Source organism: Monodon monoceros, unplaced genomic scaffold, assembly GCF_005190385.1.
Source record: "Monodon monoceros isolate NGI ecotype Baffin Bay Population unplaced genomic scaffold, NGI_Narwhal_1 Super_Scaffold_4, whole genome shotgun sequence".
NCBI classification, from domain to species: Eukaryota; Metazoa; Chordata; class Mammalia; order Artiodactyla; family Monodontidae; genus Monodon; species Monodon monoceros.
Genome location: NW_021703781.1, coordinates 79,202,158 through 79,223,970, shown reverse-complemented (window position 1 = coordinate 79,223,970; position 21,813 = coordinate 79,202,158). Strand labels below are relative to the sequence as shown.

Genomic DNA, 21,813 nt, shown 5'->3' with positions numbered 1-21,813 from the left:
AGAAACTCTGCTTGTTTCTCCCAACGTCACCAAACACCTACGTGTCACTCACCTGTGTGTCACTGCCAGCCCTGACCTGGATCTAACTTAAGCAGAAAACACTGCAGGCCCTTTAAGCACAGGAAACGGGCTGGCACACAAGGAACAGAAGAACCATGAAGCCAGCACAAGAGGGTGAGCCCACTCAAGACTTGGCAGCTCCCACCTTTAGGCCTTGGGGATACTGGGAAGATGAGGTGTCACCAGAGTCCAGATGGCAGGGCCACTGGGAGGAGCAAGAACCATGGGTGGCCAGTGGCAGGAGGGGCTCAACAGGGGAAGGTGGGCACAGACACCCGAAGTACTTCGCTCCAGATCAGACGAGGAACAGCCCAGCAGCTCACACCCAGAGTTCTGGCCTCCACTCTCCCCCAGCACCTCTTGCACCACCAGAAGTCAGAGCAGGACCAGGAGGGACGGCTCTGACGGCCACCCTGCAGCTGCCCCTGCTTCCACTGAACTCCTGGGTGACACAGACTCCATCTCAGAAGCTCCCCCTGAATTCATGCTTCTCCCTTACAGCCTCCACCTGAGTCAAGGAGGGCCTGGAACACCGCCCACCGGGACCATCGTTGTTGGTTCCCTGAATGACGCGATACACTCGCCTTCTACTGAGGATTCACAACAAAACAAAGTCATGCAAAAACCAGGCCTGCATTTGTTTAAAACACAGCCAGTGTTAAATTGCTTACCATCCCTTATCGAAAACTCTTGGACAAATTCCTCCACAGGAAAAGGTTTCTCTCCCCTGAAAGATGATATTCACTTACTGATTATACAATGAGTGTCTGGTAACACCCCACTTCCCTTTTCACCATGGCCGCCTGTAGACTCTACTTCAGAATTCATTTGGGCCTGCATAAGCTATCCTTAGCCTAGGTTCCCTGCCATATTTAACTTTCCTTCCTAGCACATGGTCCTCTGGCCACCACAATGACAGCCAAAATAGCTGTCACCAAATCCATGCTCTAAATATCCTCCGCTCTGAAGCCAGCCTGTCTGGTTAAAATAGCTACTATAAATATGTCCCATATGTTCAAAAAAATAAAAGAAAACATAAACATAATGGAAGGAAAAGATATAAAAGAGACCAAATGGAACACAGATGTAAAATACACTATCTAAAGTGAAAAATGTTCAAAAAATAAAACATAAACATAATGAAAGAAATAGAAGATATAAAAGAGACCAAATGGAACATACATGTAAAATACAGTATCTAAAGTGAAAAATGTTCAAAAAAATAAAACATAAACATAATGAAAGAAATAGAAGATATAGAAGAGACCAAATGGAACATACATGTAAAATACAGTATCTAAAGTGAAAAATCACATGATGTGATTAACAAATTAGATACAGCAGAAGGGGGGAAAAAATGAGTGACAATGAAGATAGAACATTTTTAAAACTATCCAGGAGGAGAAAGAAAAAAAGACTGAAGAAAATGAATAGAGCATCAGTAAAATGTGGGACAATATTAATCAGTCTAACACACATACAATTGGAGTTTCAGAAAATTATTTGAAGAAATATGAACTATTTCTTCACATCTGATGAAAAGCCTATATGCACTGTTGCAAGAAACTCAATGAAATCAAAGCAGAAGAAACATAAAGAAAACTAAACCAAGGTAAATCATAAACAAATTGCTGAAAACAAGTGATAAAGAAAAAAACCTGAGACGTGGTCAGAAGCGGGTGGGGCAGGAAAAGATTACATACGGAGGAACAAAATTAAGGACAGCAAAACTGATCATCAGAAATCATGCAAGGCAGGACACAATGGAACAACACGTTTAAAGCATAAAAAGCGGGGAAAACGACAAGCTAGAATTCTGTAAGTAGCAATATCTTTCAAGAATGAAAGTGAAATAAATCCTTTTACCAAAAAATAAAAATAAAAAAGAGACAATCAATATACTAGCCGACCTGCAACTGAGAAACATTGGTGCAAGTTCCTTAGGCATAAAAAATGATACCAGATGGGGCTTTCCCGGAGGCACAGTGGTTGAGAGTCCGCCTGCCGATGCAGGGGACACGGGTTCGTGCCCCGGTCTGGGAAAATCCCACATGCTGCGGAGCGGATGGGCCCATGAGCCATGGCCACTGAGCCTGCGTGTCCGGAGCCTGTGCTCCGCAATGGGAGAGGCCACAGCAGTGAGAGGCCCGCGTACGGCAAAAAAAAAAAAAAAAAAAAAAAAAAAAAGATACCAGATGGAAATTCAGATTTATACAAAGGAATGATGAGCATAAGAAATGGTAAATAGGCAAATAAATATAAAGGCTGGGTTTTTTCCTACTTTTAATCTCTTTAAAAGATAACTGACTGCCTAAAACAAAAATAATGAAAGTATATTTTGGAGTTTATAACGTATGTAGAAAAAAACATACTAAATGAATATAACAAAAAAACGGAATGAGAGAAATTGAAGTATACTGATATAAAGTTCTTACACTGTATGTGACAATGAGTTATATGATGTGAGTGCAGACTATGATGAGTTAAATATGACTATTACACACCCCAGAGCAACAACTTAAAAGAGAGAGAGAGGAGAGGGACAGTCAATAATGTAGATAAATGGTAAACTGAAATCATTTAAAAAATATATTCAAATAGTCTGAATAAAGGCAGGAAAATGGGGAGAGAAGAGTGAAAGAACAACCGGGACAAAGAGAAAACAAATATGATGATGGTGCACTTGAAACCAACCACACTCGTAATTACGTAACATGTAAATGGTCTGAATACTTCAGTGTTAAAAAGACATTGTCACATACGATTAGTATGCTGTCTACAAGAAACGTGTTAATGTAAAGACAAAACAGATAAAATGTAAAAGAATGGGAAAAAATTTACCACAGAAACAGTAATGAAAAGAAAGCTGGAGTGGCTATCATAATATCAAACACCTAATTTCAAAAGAAGGAAATTACTAAGACTAAAGGCCATTAAGAATAAAGGGGTTGGGGCTTCCCCGGTGGCGCAGTGATTAAGAATCCGCCAGCTAATGCAGGGGACACAGGTTCAAACCCTGGTCCGGGAAGATCCCACATGCTGCAGAGCAACTAAGCCCGTGCACCACAACTACTGAGCCTGGGCTCTAGAGCCCATGTGCCATAACTACTGAAGCCCATGCACCTGGAGCCTGTGCTCCACAACAAGAGAAGCCACTGCAATGAGAAGCCCACGAAGCCCGCACCCCAAAACAAAGAGTAGCACCTAGAGAAGGTACAGGCACAAAAACGAAGACCCAATACAGCCAAGAATAAATAAAATAAATTTTTAAAAAAAGAATAAAGGGGTTAATCACCAAGAGGACATAAAAATTCTAAATATGCATGCACCTAACAAAAGAGTTTGAAACAGATGAGGCAAGAACAGAGAATGTAAGAGGCAAGAAGAGAGAACGTAAGGGGAAACAGACAGATCTCCAGTATCGCTGGGGATTTCAACACTCCTTTCTTGTAATTTATAGAACAGGGAAGCAGAAAAGCAATAAGAAGATACAGCACTTGAACATCACTAGCAACAAACCTGACCCAATTACCATTTACAAGAGCACTCCACACAAAAGCCACAGAATATACACCCTTTCCAAGTGCACGCAATCATTCACCAAGATAGATCGCATTCTGGGCCATAAAACAACTCTCAATAAACTTAGGAGGACTGAAGTCATAAGAAGTATGTCTTCTGACCACAAGGTAAGTAAACTGGAGATCAATAACAGAGTGGTATAGGGAAAGTCCCCAAATATTTGGCAATGAAATGACACACTTCTAAATAACCCATGCATTAATGAAGAAATCACAAGGGAAATTGGAAAACACATCACACTGAATGAAAACGAAAGCCTAACACAGCAATCTGTGGGATGCAGCCAAAGCAGTGCTTAGAGAGAATTTTTAGCACTGGATATTAATATGAGAAAGACAAAAGGACTCCAGCTTCCACCTTAAACTACAAAGAAAGCAAACTAAACCCAAAGTAAGCAGAAAGAAGGGAAAATAAAGATAAGAGCAGAAGTCAGTAAAAGGGGAAAAAAAAGAGAGAGAAATCAATGGTAACAAAAGTTGGATCTTTGAAAAATAAACTGATAAACCTCTAGTCAGACCAATTAGGGGGAAAAAAAGAGAGAAAAGACGATTACCGATATCAGCAATAAATACAAAGGCATGATTTAAAGTCCCACAAACATTAAAGGACAATAAAAGAAAATTAAAATAACTTTAGACCAATAAATTCAACAACTGAGACGAAATGGCCAAATTCCTTGGAAAACACAAATTATCAAAAATCATTCAAGGAGAAATAAATGACTTTAATAACCCTCTATCTACTAAAGAAACTGAATTCGTAGTTAATATCCACCCCATATAGAAAACTCCACACCAAAATGGCTTCACTGGTAAACCCCGTTAAACATTTAAAGAGGAAACAATACTAAGATTACATGAACTATTCCAGAAAATAAAAGGCCTTGTTTTATGAGTAGGATCGCCCTAACACCAAACCAGAAAGACATGTGGAGAAAAGAAACCTACAGGTCAATATCCCATATGCCCAGACACACAAATCCTCAGAAATATTAAACTGAATTCAGCAACACATGAAAATAAGAATACATCAAGCCCAGGTGGGGGTTACCCAGGAGTGCAAAGTTGGCTTAACATACGGAAACCGCTGTGTATAACTCACCACAGCAATAACATGAGAGAAAAGAACTTCCTCAATCTGATAAGAGGCACCTACAAAAACATACAGCAGGGCTTCCCTGGTGGCGCAGTGGTTGAGAGTCCGCCTGCCGATGCGGGGGCACGAACAGATCCCACATGCCGCGGAGCGGCGGGGCCCGAGAACCATGGCCGCTGAGCCTGCGCGTCCGGAGCCTGTGCTCCGCGATGGGAGAGGCCACAACAGTGAGAGGCCCGTGCACCGCAAAAAAAAAAAAAAAAAAAAAATACAGCAAACATCACACTTAACTGGTTGAAAGACGATGATACAAAAGCAATGGTGAGTAAAACTGCCGAAAACCAAGACAGCAGCACCAAACTATACAGGGTTTCGTCCTATCCTTCCCCACCATAAACTCGTTAAAAAAAAAAAAAAAACAATTTAAGAATGTCCTGATGAAACTATCAAAATCAAACTTGTGACCTTTATTCAATCTCGGCCCTTCTGTGCCCAAACGGCAAGTACAACAGGGCACTTCTGCTGCAAAACAAGAACGATGGTTGTCTGGGGGTGGTGGGGGCACTCTTATGACTGTTACAGATTTGAGAGGAACTGGTGACCGTTTCATGAGACAAAAGCTTTACACGTGTGAATGACTAATCACCTACGGTTATTCAGATATTTTCTCAAAAATAAACAGGGGGTCTGGGCACCGCCGGGGCACCTGGAGCCACTCCCCCCAACCCCGGGAACCAAGGGACAGCTGTGTTCATGTCTTCTTCTGATTTTAAGAGAAGTTGAAACATGTCCGGGGGCCCCCAGAAGAATCCTGGGCCCCGGGTGCCGGCCTCCCAGGCCTGGTGCAGAAGGCAGCGCTGGCCCAGCGGCAGGGCAGCCCCGAGGGTGAGGGGAGGCACCTTCCGGTTTCCAGACGTCCTGTCCAGAGCCACCCACTGACCGGACTTGGCTGTTAGGGACGGGGACCTGGTACAGAGGAGATGAGCTGCCTCTGGACAAGCTCAAACAGTGATGGCCGTGTCCAGCATGGACTGGATCCCTGAGTCCCTGAGTGGCACGGCTGCGGGCTGCCTCTCGCTGGACTTCATCTGAGCGAGAGTAAATCCGTACCACATTAAAAAATAAACAAATAAGCAAAGTGAGGCTGTCACTGTAACACAACTGACAGTATATGTTGTTAATGATAAAACGAGAGCTTTCAAGCTGATGTTCAGAACTTTGGGAAACTTGTATCCACCAGCATGGCTTGACAACCTCCAGTTCTAAGACTTTTCTAAGGAGAAAGGTGGTGACATCACAGATTTTTAATACTGTATTATGAAACATGTCAACATTTGGAAGATCTGTATAATTCAGCAAACCAAAATTTTCCAAAGGACCAATGAATGCTGTTACAAAAATCAAAGTACAAGCTACACAGTGGATTTTCGTGTAATGGAGAATAGAAAGTTCACACTCAGGGCTCACACTCCACACTGCATGAACCTTCGAGAAACTACCACCTGTCAAGTTCTGATGTGGTGTCAAAGAAGACTATCCACAGTTAGTTGAAGAGGCTATTAAGTGTCTCTCCCTTTTCCAGTTACTTATTGGTGTGAAGCCAAAAAACAACCTATTGCAATAGATTGAACTCAAAAGCAGCTACGAGAATCTAGCTGCCTTCTACCCATCCAGTCATTTAAAACGTTTTAAAAAAGGTAAACCAATACCACTCACCTCACTAATTGTTTTACGTAAAATATAGTTACTTCTCATTTAAAATGTGTTATTTGTATTAAAATGTTTACTGTTGCTTAAATGAATAAATATTTTTAAAATTTTCAATGTTAACTTTCAATGTTGTCTTGATATATCACTCTAGAATCTCTAGTAAGTTTTTAGAGTGCAAAAAGTCTCTGAGCCCAAACAGTGAAAGGAACACAGGCGTGGAGGGAAGAGTCCTGAGACCTCGCCCTGCCCTACCCCACCTGCTATCTCCGTCCCGGAAACCCAGGGCCTTTCAGGACGCAATCCCGCACCTGCAAAGCTGGGGAAGAAAAGAGGTGCACACCTGTATCCCCATCTGGCATCCAGAGCACGACCAGAGGGACATGAGGGCCCCGTGTGCTGTCACAGGAAAACACCCACTTTCCCATCTTTTTACAATAAATGCTCACTACCACCTCGACCATGACCTGCACAAAAGTTTCCACACAAATCTGACTAAGTCTCTCTAGGAGACTTCCTCATAAAGCACCCTAGAGAACTTATCACTATTTCGGCTTAAAGCTGGAAACAAGAGGAGGGGAGGAAGAAACAATCCTTTGGTGTAGCAAGTCAGTGTGGAAATATGAAAACATTTAAAAGACACTGGATTTTTGGTCAAGATGAAAGACACCCCCGCCCCCACCACAAAAAAAAAATCAAGCAATCTATTCTAATTGGGTTCCCATGGTAACTGCACAATTGGGTTTTTCAATATAACATCCCAAAGGCCCAGGGCACACTTGTAAAATATACTTCAAACAGCCTGAATTGTCTTCACATTAGAGCGCTCCCAGGAAGACCAATCACTGCACATCCCCACCCGGACCACTGGTGGTGGGAGGCCTTAGTGGCACCTGCCACGTTAACACAGGTCATGTAAGGAACACAACACACCGCAATAACTATATAAAACTGATCTTATGCTTGAGATTCATCAAATCTGTTCCGGTAACAAACCAATACCTCTGTTGTCACAGAATCACGTTTACAAAAATATAAGAAATAGAGCCCAACTGCACACCGCACCATTACGCCCCTCTTATTGATTTCAAGGAGAAACAGAATCAATCACTAATAATTACATTATAAGATGGGCCTCAAGGTTAATCGTATTCTTAGACTCTCAGTATGGAATTAAACAAACATAGCTATGCTGATCAACAAATAAATAAAACATAACTGAGAATACAAATCCACACTTCAAATGTTAACAGCACGATACAAAGCACAGCACACAACCTCACCCAGGACTCCAGCCTCTCCTGCCTGGACCACAACACCCCTCCCTGCCACTGCTGGGTCCCCCAAAGAGGATTCTAGGGCATGGTGGTGGCCACACGGTAAGGGCACAGAGGGTCAGAGCTCAGAAATGGCAAGATCCATTAGGTAAAAGTTTACAACTTGAGTTTTCTTTGCAACAATCCCAAAAATACCCACGTATCTGATACATTCTGCAGAGGTACAAAACAAAGCGCGACACATGGAGAATTGGTGACTTGGGCAGAAGTAAATGTAAATCTCCTGTCTTTATTATATCTCCCCATCAGTGGCCACAGATGTAATGCAGGCCAATTTGGTGCAAGTGTGGGCCAGCAAGCTTCCAGTGAGAAGTGTCTTGCTAAGTTCCCAACTCAAGAGAGACGTCCAAAAATCCTCAGAGACATCTTAGCATGAAAAGTAGCAAACTGCACAGTACTTAAGAGTTCCTACTAGTGTCCAACAAATGACCCCATGCTGCTCCTTGATCCAGAAAGGAGTAGAGAATGAACTGACCAGTATCAAGAGGGAAAAAAAAAAAAAAATCAACCAACCAACAGAAACTCCCAGGTGACAAGTGGAGGCTACAGGCTGGCTCCGTAACCCCTCCTCATGCTTAAGAAGCCCCGTCCGCCAGTGTTTACTCAGGCCCACATCTCCTCCCCTCCTCCCCATTTCCCTCAGGGCCTGGGGCCTCAACAGCTTTCCAGCACATGTCCACCCAGTGCCAGGACAACACCAGGCCTGTCTATGGTGCCCTGGCCCTCTGGGTGTCTCTTGGCCCACCCGCCAAATCTCCTTTCTGCAACCTCTGAGGACCCTAGTAATAAGCCTTAGGTTTCTGTTCATTCTGCTTTCGTTTGCTCCTATACACCTTTTGGGGTGCTAAGAGCTAAGCCTGAGGACAGTGCTGGGTTTTTCTGTTTGTTCTGTTTTTTTTTGCGGTACATGTGCTTCTCACTGTTGTGGCCTCTCCCATTGCAGAGCACAGGCTCCGAGGCTCCGGACGCACAGGCTCAGCAGCCATGGCTCACGGGCCTAGCTGCTCCTCGGCACGTGGCATCTTCCCGGACCGGGGCACGAACCCGTGTCCCCTGCATCAGCAGGCGGACTCTCAACCACTGCGCCACCAGGGAAGCCCACAGTGCTGTTTCTGAGCACTGTCTGATTACAGAGTTATCTTTATCTCCAAATTCCAACTTCACACATAAACCCCTCATGAGCTTTGTGCTTCTGAAATAACTTTAGTCTGCACCTCACCTTCTATTAGTCAGCTTGGGTTGCTATAACAGAATATCACACACCAAACGGCTTAAAGGACAGAAATTAATTTTCTCACAGCTCTGGAGGCTGGCTAGTCCAAGACCAAGGTTCCAGCTGACTGCGTTTCTGGGGAGGCCTTTCTTCCCGGCTTGCAGGCAGCCACCTGCTTCCTGTGCCTTCACATACTAAAGATCTCTCCCTCCTTTTCTTATAAGGCCACCAACCCTAAGGTGGATTAGGGCCCTACCTTAAAACCTCATTTATGCTTAATTACCTTCTAAAGGCCCCATCTCCAAATACAGTCACATTGGGGGTTAGGCTTCAACATATGAATTTCAGGGGGCACGTTCAGTCCACAGCAACCTGCGTTCTGCAGCCTTTGCTGGGCCTTCCATCAGGTGTAAGCCCCACACCAGGCCATGGAGAGTTTCCAATTCAGAAAGCCAGCATGAAGAGACAAAAACAATACAAGTAAAGCAGAAACCGAAGTGTAAGTGTGAGGAGACATTATGGGGGCTGAAGAGGCTCCCAAGAGGGCTGCAACAGGAGAAGGATTCAGAGACAGCTTGGGAGCAGAGAGTGTCTATGTTTGGGCTGAATCAGAGAAGGATCCCTAGGTGAGAGTGGGGGGTGCTCTGGGGCCTCTGAGAGCGAAGGGCTGATGCACACGTATCTAGAGAAGGTGCCGGAACAAATGTGGAGGGCCGTGGGGCTGAAAGTGGCATCAACATGAGCCTCACAGGCTCATTTCATTCGGGACCTGCGTAGGAAAGAGGGGTCACCTTGGAGCGCCTCTAGACCCCTGCCTGCAACAGGAGGAGGAAGGGGCACGCTCCTGTTTGTGTCTGCCTGAGTGCTTACCTTACAGCGCCCTTGCGGGTGGGGTAGGCACTCCTCAGGGACAGAGCAGGGAGACTATGTGGGGCGCACGAGGCAAAAGCAACCGAGGTCGCTGAGGCTGGGGCCGGGCAGCTCCTCCATCAGCTGTGGAGGGATATGAGACGGGAAAGTTCTCACCGTCTAAACCCAGAGCCCACATGGCTCTGCACCCCAAGAGGCAGCCTCAAATCCGAGAGCTGAACAGAGCTGGCCTGGCCCCATGCAGAGAAGGTACGCGCGCAGTCTCCAACAGGTGACCCTCCAGACAACGTAAGCTCCGGGCGGCCTGGAGGCAGTGGCCCGCCGTTCTGAGTCCTGCTGACCAAGCGCAGGGTAGTAGTGAGCACCCGACCATCACAACAGAGCAGGCACCCGCGCAGCCACGACATGGATTTCCAATAAGTAGATGGGAGTTGCCACGTGAATGCCAGGGCATGACTGAAGCACATGAAATAGCTGCTTCCAAGTCTGAAACCACTGGAAACACTTATTTCGGACAATACAAAAGAGTATCTAACTAACCTTTCCCAGAATCCATCTTGCCTGGATCGTCATGATAGCGGCAAAGAGTGAAAGCACCTCAGGCCCAAAGAGGGTTTCCGAGCAAGAAACCTCAACATACAGAAGAGAACGTCACTGAGGACATCAGAACCATAACCTCTGGAGGCTTTTCTGGTCTGACAAACAGTCCAGAGAACGCTACGAGGACAGCAACGGGGAACTCAGTCCAGAGGGAAATAACAGAGGCTCTGGGAAACGTTCTCATTACACTCACGGCAAAAATAAACAAATTAAAAAAAAATCTAAGAGAAAGTCTTTAAAGCCCATACTTTTGTAGGGGAAAAAAAGAAAAAGAAAACTAGTGATTGTGACTCAGGGCCCAAGTGCATCCAGCCAGTGGTGGGGCGACAGCGAGGATGTCATCCCCGACCCAGGACTGAGCGTGTCTGGGGGGAACCAACCACCCGGCTTGCCTGGACCCACCCCACCCCCCCAGCGTCAGCCCTGAAAGTCCTGCGTCCCAGTAAACTGCTGGTCACCCAGGACAGACAGAACGCACTGCTCTCTGGGAGCCTGTCCTCCTGGAGGGAGAAGGCGACCACAACGGTGGTCGATCGTGGCCAAGAGGGTGGAGACTGTTGAATTTTAGGAATATTTACTTAATGTTAGAGCCGGCATTTTGGTTCTAAGTAACAGCTCCTGCAACAAATTTCGAAAGCCACCTGCCTGGCGCGGCCTCCCTCTGGTGACCCGCCCCGCGGGCTGGCCTCCTCCCCACCAGCACCTGCGCCCAGGGCGGCCTGCAGACTGATGGTCCCACGTCGGCACGGGCCCGGCAATCAGCAAGCGGCCGCCTCGACTGGCCATCCATCTGACTCGACAGCTTAACCTGATGACAACACAGTGGTGACAGAAACAGATTCTTCTGCACAATAAAGAATAGCACACATGGGCTTTTCGTGGGATAGCTGGCTAAATTCACCAACTTTTGGAAATACATCATTTCTGTGCCTCGCCCTTTATTCTAGGAACTTCCACGGGAGTGTGAAAAGCCTCACAGGGAAGGGTCGCCACCCACTCCTGGGACGCCCGCTCGGGACCACACGTTCTCCTCCAGTTCCCTGTGCCCCCAGCACCGTCCCTGCCGTCGTGGTGAAGCCAGGCAACAAGCACAGCACATGGACACTTAGGGGCGAGTCCAGCAGTGAGCACGTCGCAGGGCAGCGCCTGTCCCCCGCCCCCCTCGCACTCACCCACCGGGACCACTGGGGACCATCGGGGACCACCAGGGCCTCCCTCCCCAGCCGCCGCCTCTTGTCCCTCAAGGCGGGCTCGCCATCGCTCGGCCAGTCCAGCGTTTCGAGGTGTGCGTCTGAGGAGAAGCAGCACACGCTTTATTGGTAACGTGCGTTGTGATGTGCCTGTACACCCAAACCTGGACAGTTTTCCCGTAAAGATCCTGAGACTACCTGCAGGAAGGCGCAGGTAACCCCGCGGAGCGCGGGCTGGGGGTGCGGAGGCCTGTTCCTGAGCCTCGCGCCTCCCGCTGCCACTCCTGCCTGAATGAAGCGGCACAACAAGCCAGTCTCCCCGCTTCGGAACCCAAATGCCAGGCCCGGCAGCGAGGGATGACTCCCGCTCAAGCCAGGGTCTCCCGCCACGCCCTCCCGGAGGACTGCTTTTACGGGAATTGGTGGCGCAGTGGTTGAGAGTCCGCCTGCCGATGCAGGGGACACGGGTTCGTGCCCCAGTCCGGGAGGATCCCACATGCCGCGGAGCGGCTGGGCCCGTGAGCCATGGCCGCTGAGCCTGCGCGTCCGGAGCCTGTGCTCCGCAACGGGAGAGGCCAGGACAGTGAGAGGCCACAACAGTGAGAGGCCCGCGTGCCGGGGAAAAAAAAAAAAAAAGCCCGCAGACCAGACACTGGCTCCTTTCTCATTCACAGAGGGGTCCCTAACTCAGGCCTCTCCCAGAACTGCCCGCTCCCACCCTCACCCCCATGCTCCCCACCGGAAAGCCCCCGGACGGCCCGCAGCCCCACGTGACAGCACCTCCCCAGGTGCGACTGCTCACGCCGGGCTGCCTGCTGCCACCTCCCCCTCCTCCCCCCCCTCCTTCCTCCCCCTCTTCCTTCCTCGCCCTCGCCCAGCCCCGTGCAGGTCAGCCCGAGCAGCGTGCACCGGAAGCGCTGCCGGCCCGCCGTCCTGCACCCAATGAGCGCCCCAGCGCAGCACTCGAGGTCTGCAGGCTTCCTGTCTGGACCCTCACACATCCCAATGCCCCACCGGAGCCGCTGACAGGTCCCCAGCCGCATCTTGGCGTCCACACTCCCGCTGCTCAGGCCCCCTGGGGGAAGCCTTACCACCTCCGCACAGGTGCTCCGCCCAGCACTCCCACCGCTACAGGAGCAGGTGGCAGGGACCCGGCGAGGTATGTGCCTCGGGTCCTAAACCAGAGCCCAGCACGCGGACGCCCCTCCTCCGGTATCCGCACCACCAACCTGCCGGCCCCGGCGAGGCACGGGGTGTCCCTGGCCACCTGCACGAAGGGCCACCACACACGGGACAGCCTCGCCGGCACCGCGCCCCTGCACTCGGCCCTCCCCTGGGGCAGGCTGCACACCAGGAGGGGGCGGGGCCCCTTCAGCCAGGGACAGGCTTGGGTGCACTGCTTTTCCCGCAATGCAGAGGACCATGCTCGCCCACACTGATGTCCAGAAAGCATAACCGAACATACAGGTAATGCATTTCTTTACGCCACTTCTCGTCCCCAAAGGACTTCTGACAGTGTCCCTGCGTCCCCACCAAAGGTGGCACGCACGGTGCGTCGGGAAAGCCGGCGCTAGTGACAAATAAACCCGGGCTGAAAACTCCTACCGCAGTGGTTTGTGCAGGTCGCTCACTCCCAGGCAGCCTCCTCACGTGCAAACAAAGACCCTGAGTGTCCCCCTCAGCAGGTGACCTGGAGAATTCCCTAGGACAGACTGGGTAAAGCCTCCAGCAAGGCCTTCAATAAATGTTAGTATCAGCAGTATCATTACTGCACTGAATCTCCTGGAATGTAACTCTACCAGAGGCTGAACCTGAGTGATATGAAGGTAAAGAGACCCCAAAATAAGGCCCATTTCCACATACACACAAAAATTATTTCAGATCTTCTAATTCTGACAAAGCCCACCAAATGGACCACATTACCCCTCACTACTGTGACTCCCTCTCACACAGGAAAACACTGTCATATGCTGGTGTCACTGCTGGTTCCTGGCCACTGCCATAGTGTCGGGTCCTCCAGAAAGTTCTTTCAATTTAACCGACGATTAAGGTCAGGCCTCCCAGAGACAAGTGACTCGGGACTGGGAACACACACGTGCTAAGCCTACGTGCCCGCTCTAGGCCCACCCAGCACAAGCTGGCCATCAGCATGGCACACCTGGACACAGAACTCTGCCACCCGAGCGGGAAGCTCCTTGAGACCAGCCACTTCAGTGGCTCCCAAATCATCCACTGTAAAAAACTAGAAACAGGCAGCTGGGCAAAGCACCTCCTTAGAGACAAAAGGAATTTCAGAGACCTGGCAAATCAGCCCTAGGCTTCATGATGCTCCAGACGAAACGAAGGTCTGCGCTACATGGAATCACAGTCACGGGAGATGGAGCCCAACTGAGGCCCCGTCCCTAGTCTTGCCTCCACCAGAAACAGTTTTGTGACTGAGTTAACAAATGTCAACTATTATTATTATTATTCAGGGCTCACCATGGGGGGACCCGGGTTGATTCCCCAAATGGGATTCTCTCCCAGTAGCTCACAATAGCCCTGTGAACAGCAATGCCGTTTTCCTGATTTTTGGAGAAACGAAGGCTCGGTAAAGGTTAAGTGACTTCACTTGAGGTCACAGACAGTAATTAAGGAGCCAGGTCCAAACTGAGTCCGTCTTGTTCCCAGAGGCTGGAACCTTAACCCTGCATATACCACCCCAAATGAGGGCGTGGATAGTGTTAAATCTGTAAAACTAGGATGCTGATTGGATGGGGTGGGGTATAGGGACAAGGATGCTGGCTGGATGAGGGGAAAACAAGGATGCTAATTGGACTGAAGAGAAACAAGGATACTGACTGTACTGGAGGGAAAACAAGGATCCTGGTCAGTTCCTCACCCTTTTTCCAGTTAGTCTCATCCTTCTATGAGACTATGGTTCCAAATTAAAATTTCTATCTAGGCAGTGCTTCATACTTCACAAAATAGTCATCTGTTACCTTCTGTGCTTACGCTTATCCAGGTAGAGTAAGTGTGATCACTGCCATCCCACAGCTGAGGAGGCAGCTAGGGGTTTACAGCTGCCCAAACTACCCAGCTAGTAAACGGCATCACCAGAATCTCTCCCACAACTGGCACTTCATAAATAAAAACTCAGTTCAGCTTCCCCAAAATGTATTTGGTTGCATATATGAAAGTTAACCCTTACCTGACACCGTGAAAATGCTTCTACCCAGAGAGAGAAAAAGCAAGACCAGCCATTCAAAGGGAAAGATGGGCGTGAAATATAATATGGCTGTCCATGCTTAACGTTTGTTTGTAAAACTAACGCCAAAGTTTTGGTAACATCTGCACGTTCTGTCATAACCACAAGACCGAAAACTATAACGTGGGGATAACACGTCGGGTTTACAACTCGAAGAGATTCACGTGTCTCTGAGGAGTTACAAAACCATACACAGATCCATCAGCACAAGCAACTTAGAACAACAATACCGGCTGAGGATGGACCCACGTGGCAGGGGAACTCGGAGCTTGTGTGGGTTGGAGAGCTCTCCTCAGGCAACCCTAAGCCTGCCCTGGAGATGCTCAAACATTAGGGTCCCCTGGAGCGCTTGAAAAGACACAGGTCCCCGGGTTCTGACCCAGTAGGTCTGGCAAGGGGTGCTATAATCTTCCTTTTAACCAGCACACTCAGTAATTCTGACACCAGCAGGGTTCAGACCGCCTTTTGAGAAACTGTTCTGCTATAGCTCATGAGTATCCCACTTCAAGGAGAGCAACGGGGCCCGCATTTCAGTGGTGGCTCTTACTTATAACACCGACAAGTGGGCCAGATCTGAAGGGGACACCCTCGGCCCCTACTTTTAGTCCTTTTTTTGGGGGTAAAAACAAATGAGAAATACCTACCAGTTATTTATTAAAGTTCAACATTAAAATGTCCCATCCCATATTTTGCCCTGAGATTCAATTCACTCTCTCCATCCATCTAGAAACCTCTGAACATCCAGGGCTGGAATTGCCCAATCTGTCAATAAGGTGAGAGTTTTCTAAACTATCATCCATATGACTCAATTTGTCAGTAAAAACTGCCACCAGCGCTGTGCTTGCAGAAAAATGTCCAGAAATGCATTATTGCAACCGGCAGATCGATGTCTATAATAAAAACAAACAGATTTGACAAGTGCCGGCTTTTACGAGTCCTGCCATTGGTGGACCGCACATTCAGTCTCACCCGCAGACTTCTGGGAATGGGCAACAGACCTTGGGTTAGATACTCTGCTGACTTCACAAGTGTTACAGGTAGGAAATTATTCTAACGAGAAAATTTTCCAAGGAAGAGAGCGAACGTACTAGGCATTTATAGCTCTCTCACAATTCCTTTCACAGTTACACACATACACACATGACAACAAGTTTAACAACCCTAAGAAAATGTTTCTGTAGAATTTTTAACTGGTTTTTATCACAGCTGCATCACAGGCCAAATGAGTTTACTCCAGGTTGGGGGAGGGGGAGGGTACAAGGGGACACGAGGCCTGGAGACCCCCACTCCTCTGCTAAGCCCCCAGTCTAACTGAAAACAACCTGTGGTATCAGAAACAGGTGTCAGCATTTAGCACGTGGCCAAGGATGTCACTGCCGTGTCAGTGGCCCCTGGGGCAGCCTATTTATTTAGTTGTTTAGCTGGAGCAGACACCAGGAGGATGGCAGCCACAGACTGGCTTAACTACCAGGGGTTTCGAGCACTTTTGGCAAGACACTGTGACCAATTTACACGTAAGCCACATCTGCCAAAACCACTTTGATTCCTTCAAAGTTTACAAAAGGTCACAAAAATGATTTATTCCTCTTCTTAGGCAATTCATTTTAACAGTGATATAAAGGAGTAGGTCATTCACTGTACCCCATATACTCTTTTTTTTTTTTTAAATAAATTTATTTATTTATTTTTGGCTGTGTCGGGTCTTTGTTGCGGTGCACGGGTTTTCTCACTGTCACGGCTTCTCTTGTTGCAGAGCACAGGCTCCAGGCGCGCAGGCTTCAGTAGCTGTGGCACATGGGCTCAGTAGTTGTGGCTCGCGGGCTCTAGAGCGCAGGCTCAGTAGTTGTGGCGCACGGGCTTAGTTGCTCCGCGGCATGTGGGATCTTCCCGGGCCAGGGCTCAAACACGTGTCCCTTGCATTGGCAGGCAGATTCTTAACCACTGCGACAACAGGGAAGCCATCATATATTCTTTATATGGTTTCCCCAAGCCCTGCGGCCCTCCTCGATAAGCTCTTTATTGCTGTTAATGTTTTAAAGAAAATTTAAAAGAAAACTAGACTATTTCTTCCCACTGACCAGCAGACAATGCAGCAGTTACCCAAATGCCACAGAACACACATCTCGCAGTATTTTGCCTCTAATGGTGGATGTCCAACTTTCATCGACCTATGCCCAAGAAAGGCCTCCAGCGCTAACAGGATGGGAAAACTGATGTCAGCCAAGGGGAGACAAGCCATCCTGCACAGTCAAACCTCCCTCCCCCTCCCAGATAAACCACACACACTTTCAAACCGAGAATGGGCAATGGATTGGTTCATTTATGAAAAGGCCACTCTCACCCAATGGTATTATATTATAGTTTATACGTCTTTGATGTTTAAATCTTCAGGTTTCCTTTAAATAATATTCTGTGATAAGACCCCAACCTCTTTCAGAAACTACCAGAAACTACCCAGGAAACAGAGGGTCTGGGAGGACTGTGACAGGAGCCAAAGGAGCCCAGGGCCTTTCAGGGACCCGGAGCCTCAGAGACGATACAGGATGTCAAAAACCTCAAGGAAAGTGGGTCTAGAAGAGGAACTTCACCCTGGGGCCATGGAGGGAGGTGGGGTCAGAGCCAAGTGTGAAAACAAACCTGGCAATAATGTTAACAGATGACTATGGGAAAAGAGAATTCAGAAAGCACTGTTCTGCTTCCTTCTTTTCCTACCAAGGAGAATATACTACAAAACTGAAAAGGGCATTGATGCCCAAAAAGGGGGAGTTGAAATACAAGAGTCTTGGTTTGAATCACTGGCTTCTAAATGTCTGTCCTCTGCAAAATAAGAATAAAGGCAATTTAGCAAGTTTGTTTTATTAAAAAATAAGAAGAAGAGTAAACTGTTTGGGGTTCCTGAGAAAGCAAGAGAAGAGGCCTGGAGGAGAAAGTCCACAGGAACGCCAGGGAAGTCGCGTTCCTCCTCAGGCCCTCCTTCCGCCTCCTTCCCTGAAGGAAGGATGGATGGTCCCTGAGTGAGACATCTGTAAGGGAAACCGTGGAAGAGCAGGTCTGAGTGGAAGATAAGGCCCAGGTGAGGCTTGACTGATAATCCAAGCAAGACCAAAACAGAGAGGAAAAGAGGTTTAAGAACCGCCGCAGCTGAACACGAGTGAGATGTTAACCACCGTGTCCACACCTGGGGCTTTATTTCTTTAAACCTTGCTCTCCAACAGTGAGGCCTTTTTAAAGCAGCGTCTAATGACGTTAGTTAAATCTAGTGTGTGTAATACAGATTTATTTTAATGAAAAGAATATTCACCTAGGAAAGTACCTTAGTGTAGTTCTGCCCTTGAGGCCTGGTTCACCCAGCCCCAGACTGTAACAGACACCACTCTCCCACTCAAATCCTAACTCAAAACAAGAACCCAAGCAGAAATGAAACGCCTGCCAGCGCAAGGCCAGCTCTCCTTTGCAACTTGCAGGCTCTGGACCTGAGCAAGGGCACACCTGGCGTGAACTGTCTCATGGGACAAGGTCCGAGTTAACTCGATATTAACCACCAGCTGGGGGTGGGGGATGGAATGGAAAGGGCGGCCCTGACATCATTTTCTTAAAGTTGTTTACCCCCATGGCGGGCTAAGCTTCCTTGTGTCCTTTTCACCTGAGTGTTTTCTCCACCGGGGACTCATGAAAGCAACACCACCCCCCACCCCATCAGGTCTCGGGATGGGGAGATGTAGAGGAGGGCCTGGCTTAGCTACTTTAAGGGCTCATAGTTAACTGGCCAGTCCAATCCTTAGCTCTTCGTGTTCTACAGCTTCGGGTTCTGCTGCTAACAGCTGCGGTGATCCCTCTCCGGACGAATCAGTCCCCCCCTGCTTGATGACCATCCACTCAACCAAGCAAAAGCTGTGCTCACATATACAAAATGTGCTTCCAGAACAAGGTCAGCTACTGAGCTGAGGCACAGAGAGCAAACACCATTCTGAGATTCAGGAAACGATGAGCCCAGGGAGTGAGGAATACCGTTTAGAACTGCTCTACAGCGTTATCACCGACTTGGGAATTACGGCGCCCAGGGTAAGTGGCTCTCACACTCCCCTTGTTTACGTGTTGCTGTTTACGAAGGCGATTAGGGCGTAATGTATACCAACATCTGATGAGGACGCGGCCCTCCTCTCACCCTGTCTCAAGCATGAGGCCATGGGGGGGTTCTGCACAAGGGGTCTGCTAAGGGCCTGCTGCTAGGCAGGCCCGGACTACGGGCTTCTGGAAGCTTCCTGGAAACAGAAGGCAGAGGAGCGGCCCCCTTGGCGCTGGTCAGCAGTGCAGGGCAGGAGGGCGTCGAAGGTGTTGACCAACTAGAGGTTCGGCGGAAGCGGCCACAACTCCCAGGCCAGGCCAGGCCACTGTCATCCAACTTGGCCGAGGAACCCCAGGCTGGGAGAGGGCTGGCTACACCTGGGCATACCTGGTCACACCTGGGACCCACAAGGGTCAGCTGGGGAGATGGTCAGAGCGGGCTCCACCACGATGGCAAGGTGGGGTGGGGAGCGCTCAAAAGACCACTGGGGGCTGGACTGCCCCAAGGGCTCCAGACGCCTGCTCTCCCCAGGGAGAGCCCCGAACTTTGGCGGGAGAAAGGCAACCCAGACACTCACCGCGCTGCCCAAACCGCCGACCGAGAAGAGCTGCAAGCGCAGGGACGCGCAGAGCTGAGTAAGCGCGTGAAGCCCGGGCAAGTCCGTGGCGCGGGGGCGGGGCCGAGGTTTGTGGGCGGGGCCTGACGTACGGCTCCCGGGGCCCACACGCACCGGGACGTGGCGGAAGCGCAGCCGGGAGGCGCAGAGGCGGGGCCGAGCCGAGGTTCGGGGGCGGGGCCCAGAGTGGGAAGGGACCTGGACGTGAGGGCCGCGGGGCCAGACGCGCGGGGGCGGGGCCTAGACTAGTGGGGCGGGGCCGAGGATGGGCACCGCCTCCCCGCCGGCGCAGGCTCGCCCAGGTCGGAGCATGCCCAGTGCGGCGGCGCCGGGGTCCACCCCGCTCTGCGCAGGTTCGCTGGACGTGTGGCGCTGCCTGGCCCGGCTTTTGCAGGCCCCCGACCCGGCCCGGCCCTCTCCGGCCTCGGCGCCAGGGCCCTGCGCTCCTTTGCAAGCCCTTCCTACCCGCGCGAGCTGGGCCGCGCCCTTCCCGCCCCCCCGTTTACCAACTGTCAGCACCGTAGCACTTGGCGAGCGCCCTCTGCCCTGTAGCAGGGCAGGTGTGGAGGCGAGGGCGGGTCTGGAGGCTCGGCGTCTGGTGCACCCAGTAACCTAGTTGCTGGTTCCCGCCTGCTACTCTCCCTGCGGCCGCTTCCGGAGGGCAGAGACCACGCAGAGCTCAGCAGAACAACATCTGGAGTCTATACACAGTAAAGGGTCTTGGGGTTAGCCTCCAGTGTTTGTGACGGGTCTGTCGCCATCCATGGCCACTCAGATGCTGCCTGATCACCAAGACCTAGACTCGCCCAGTCTCAGTGGCTGTTCAGTGAGCACACGTGTGCCTGGCACTGCTTGGTGTTGTGTGGACATTATTATGGGTTGAATTATGTCCCACAAAAGAGATACGCTGATATCCTAGCCCCCCAGTACTCTGAATGTGACCTTATTTGGAGATAGGGTCTTTTTACAGAGGCAACGGGTTAAAATAAGGTCATTAGGGTGGGCTCCTAATCCAGTATGACTCATGTCCTTACAAGCAGAAGGCCACGAGAAGACAGAGACCACGGGGAGAACTCCATGTGCCGATGGAGAATGGGAGTGATCCTTCTGCAAGCGAAGGAACACCTGGGACCACCAGAAGCTGGAAGAGAGGCATGGGACATATTCTTCCCTAGAGCCTCCACGTGGAGCATATAGCCCTGTGGACACGCTGATGTCAGACTTCCGGCCTCCGGAACTGTGAACTCCAATACACGTCTGTTGTTTCAAGCCACCAGTTGTGGTACTTCCGACAGCAGCTCTAAAAAACGATACGCATTCTATCCAACCTGATTGACTAAGGACCCCGGTGGGTGGAATCATCCCTTGAACTTTCAGAGCGGTCACACACCCATTGGCAATCCCAGGCCCACGTGTTCTGAGCCACCATGCTATGGGCCTCCTAGGTTCCATTGTCTTAATGGGAGCAGAATCTTTGCCTTCCCAGGATGTACGACTCCTCTATTGGGATCTGGCCAAAATTCATACGTCGGCACTTGGGACTTGCCTTTCCCAACACATCAACGTCGTCAATGAAAGTTCACTCAGAGGACCTCAGCAGTGTTTGCTTTGTGAAGAGCCCTGGTCACTTTACGTGGGCCACATCGTGGATCCTCCCAAGGCCCCCAGCCCCCAGGCCCCACCTCGGCTGAGACGTGTTTGAACGGCTGCTCATGGAAAAGAACTAGGCCCTGGGTACAGCGTGGTGATCAAATTAATGCACTTTTTCTCCAGTGAGCCTGGACACAGCCTCAGAATCCTCCTCAACACTGCTCCAGACAGCCATAAGCATTTAAGTTAAGATGCATGGCAGGCGAAGTGAAGCACCTTTGCTGTTTGTTCTGGTCTTTTCTATTAGCTCACTGTGAAACTTAAGGAAGTTTATTCAACTTCTCTAATCCTCAAAATCATCATCTATGAAGGATCTTTATAGTAATCTGCTCTATGTAGGGCATGTACATGTAGGTAGTAAACATTAAATGACAAGAATACACCTGTCCTCTTATAACCTGTTACTACCAGGACCCAATCAGAACTGGGATCCCAACAGAACTGAAAAGAGAAAATAACGCAAACATTGAATCAAGATGCTTACTGATACCCTGACAAGTGCACTGTGATGTAGTTTTACAATTAATACCTAAATCCTCCTTTTCCTTTTATCTGACTAGTATTTTAATGTGAATTCCTA

General features: G+C 49.3%; 1 protein-coding gene across 7 annotated transcripts in view; it reads right to left on the bottom strand.

Moving 5' to 3' along the window:
• MGMT (O-6-methylguanine-DNA methyltransferase) overlaps positions 1 to 19,632 on the bottom strand; it is a 285,335-nt gene extending 265,703 nt beyond the window's left edge. For 3 of the 7 annotated variants that reach the window (XR_003797035.1, XR_003797036.1, XM_029245271.1), the window contains exon 1: positions 19,545 to 19,632. The gene's annotated coding sequence lies outside the window, so the exon portion shown is untranslated. Of the gene's footprint in view, positions 1 to 9,864; positions 9,988 to 11,167; positions 11,756 to 11,852; positions 12,022 to 19,544 lie in introns of those variants that run through there. The other 4 variants (XM_029245272.1, XM_029245273.1, XM_029245274.1 and 1 more) reach the window with 4 other exon arrangements.
• Positions 19,633 to 21,813: the final 2,181 nt, after the last annotated feature.